The 3,218-nt window shown below is 36.7% G+C and overlaps 1 protein-coding gene and 1 pseudogene across 1 annotated transcript in view; both read right to left on the bottom strand.

Annotated features, from left to right (window-relative positions):
* Positions 1–3,218, bottom strand: part of LOC118327349 (CD209 antigen-like protein E) — a 22,523-nt gene that overhangs the window by 15,211 nt on the left and 4,094 nt on the right. The gene's annotated exons all lie outside the window — the stretch shown is intronic.
* On the bottom strand, positions 1,427–2,016 carry LOC118327346 (annotated as a pseudogene).

The following is a 3,218-nucleotide window of genomic DNA, read 5'->3' as shown; positions in this document are numbered from 1 at the left end:
CATCTGACCACATTGAACTATTACTATAACTATAACTACAACTATAACTCATAATGAGCATTGTTTGTTTTAAACTGTGGAAAACAAGATGTGCTATGATCATCTCTAATCATTATACTCTATTATAGTCTAATACAACATAGAATAAATCACCTGTAACCTCGGACTGCTCCACATAAAGGAATAATTTATATTGGCAGAATGTGTTTATATTATCTGTTCATCTGTATTTATTTGTATTGTGATTGTAAATTCATTATTTAATAACTCAGAATATGATTGTGAAAATATTTATAAGGCTAAATGTTACATTTTTAATTATGTTACTCTTATAAAACTCAGGAACTATCAGCCTCATGTGACTGAATGGAAATTATGATAAATCATTATAATTATCAGACAAACTACCTCACTCAGACAGCCCTGCTGACAAGACCGGTTACCTCATTGTGTGTACATATAATAATAATAATAATAATAATAATAATATATTCTCTTTCTGTACTCTTTGCACTACATTCCTCTACAGGGTTGAATAAAGAAACATCTTTAACAGTGAACTCTCCTGATGTTTCTGAAAATGTCACATTTAATTAAAAATAAATGGCTTGTAATTATCTTACAATACACTCAAATTACTTTTTGCTATACAATTACATTTAGACATCATTATTGCTAGAGTTGTGACGTTCACGAACAAACCGAATCTATTGAACGGCTCTTTAACATGAACAATCGCAGTTAAGAGTCGTTCTTTTTATTTATTTAAATGGCTGTCAGGCACACAGCATGCACACAACTCCTCCTTTCTACTCCACTGAGACAAGAGCATGCACAACAAGGGGAGGAGTGCAGCTAATTTGATATGCATATTTCACATGAAGTCATCTGAGTTGTCCGACACAGTGGCAGGCTGCCTTCATGTCAGTACTGCAGCTACAATGAGCCCAAATAATATTTCCTTCAAGTCTGGTAGCTTCTTAAAAAATAAAAAAAAGATCCAGCTCCCTTCTAAAATTAATCCCATCTCTAATTATTGCAGCATATTAATATATTCTGAAGTTAGTTTGTATTTAATATTTATCTTTACCAATAATTTGTATCTCCCTGTTAAATACTTCAGATCTGTATAAAATTCTTATTAAAGACTTAAACTTTTTATAATTCATGCATTTTATTGAGTAACTGGATTTGTCTTGCTACGGATTTATTGGTGCTATAGTGGTATGACATATGCAGTTATCCCCATTATTGAAGAAAGCTTCATCCAAGTAAAGTCCCAGGACAGTAACAAATACACAATGTAGTTATTCTCATATCCAGTTCTCCAAAATTGAAAATTTCCTTTTATTATAGTAGATTCATAAACAAAACCACTAGATACTAAAGTATAAAATCGGACATTGGCTCTGAGTAGAAGCGGTGTGTGGCCCTGAAAAGGACCTTTGTGTTGTTGGTTGAACAGCAGGTTTACTTGGAGCTGGTGTACTTGGTCACAGCCTTTGTTCCCTCAGACACAGCGTGCTTGGCCAGCTCACCGGGCAGCAGCAGGCGGACGGCGGTCTGGATCCTCCCTGGAGGTGATGGTGGAGCGCTTGTTGTAGTGAGCCAGACGGGAGGCGGCGATGCGCTCAAAGATGTCGCTCACAAAGGAGTTCATGATGCCCATAGCCTTGGAGGAAATGCCGGTATCAGGGTGGACCTGCTTCAGCACCTTGTACACGTAGATGGCGTAGCTCTCCTTCCTGGTTCTCCTCTTCTTCTTGCCGCTCTTGGTGATCTTAGACACGGCTTTCTTTGAGCCTTTCTTGGGCGCTTTCACGGTTTCGGGCATTGTTGCTCTGTTTCGGTTTTTCGACCTCGGTGAATTTCCGACTGTCGGAGCGCTTTATAGCGATGAGCCTGATGCTAATGTCACTGCGCTGTTGCTCGCACACGATTGGCTACAGTGTGGTTGTCGTCACGAAGCTCCGCCCTACAGGTCTGTAATTATGGTGATGATTGAAATAAAAAGTTAACTGATAATAAAAACACAACTGTGATGAATGTATATAGAAATAAAAATCTTTTATCAGAGTCGTAACTTGTTAAACTGTTAAAATATTAGATCATTTTACTCATTTGTGTCTCAAACAATCATTTAATGTCAAATAAATGTAAATGTGGAAAAGAAGTTTACAGTCAGTGACCTGATCATTTCTAATAAATGCTGCAGATTAATAATCTTTGGACAATGTTAGAATAAATATTTATAGGAAGAAGCACCAGACTGTAAACACCCAGAGAAACTTGTGCCATCCGTATTGTTTTACATCCACAGATCAGCTATACAGAGCGTCTGTCATCCAACAGCATCTATTAACAGATTCATTCAGTTAATAAAGGAAGAAATCAGTAAAATGAGTAGAAAGGGCCACAGGTGGGTAATACACCAACATTAGATATTAATAATAATGAGCTGGAATCACTGATATTGATATTTTTAATCAAAAGTGATTGATTTACTTTCAGCTAAATGAGTTTATGGAGTAAATCAGAATCACTTTATGGTCCAGGTTTCTGCTCACATACAAAACTCTGATTTTTATGTTGCTCTCAATGTACAAAGACAGAATGAACATAAATAAACAACAAGCTATATAAACTACTATGTACAGTTATAATATAAACAAAAACAATAACATTAGTAGATAATAGTGCAAAGGATGCTGAAATAAATATTTATGTGCAGGTTTCTTTATTTACATGAGGTAGAGGTGGATATGACAGTATATACAGTATGCACAGAAAAGGTAGATGAGTCACAGTATTTATGTTTTTATAAAATAAACTGAATTTCAACAATGTAATAAATAATAAATAGTTTACAGGTGCAGTAATTATTAGAGGAGGTAGCCAAAGAAGATGGGACGGGAGAGTTAGTAATGAGAGGAGAAGAAAGGATGCTGTGATGGAGGGATGTATGTCTGGGGTAAAGAAGAAGATGGATAAGAAGCAGAAAGGGCAGGAAGTGGGTTCGATACGACCCCTGAGAGGGCTGATGAGGAAGGCTGGGCTGTGGGATGCACCGTGACATCAGTGGCAACGCTCTGTGAGAGAGGATGGTATTTTGCTGGAAGTCTGTAAAAAGTTGGAAAAGTTTTGCTTTGTTGTTGGTTTGTTTTCTGTATTTCTTGTCTGACGCAGATCGTGTGGAAACTGAGTCAAGGAGGGAGTGA

This window comes from Morone saxatilis, unplaced genomic scaffold (genome assembly GCF_004916995.1).
Source record: "Morone saxatilis isolate NCDOM2014 unplaced genomic scaffold, NCSU_SB_2.0 Contig17, whole genome shotgun sequence".
Classification (NCBI taxonomy): domain Eukaryota; kingdom Metazoa; phylum Chordata; class Actinopteri; family Moronidae; genus Morone; species Morone saxatilis.
This window is presented reverse-complemented; position numbering and strand designations above follow the sequence as displayed.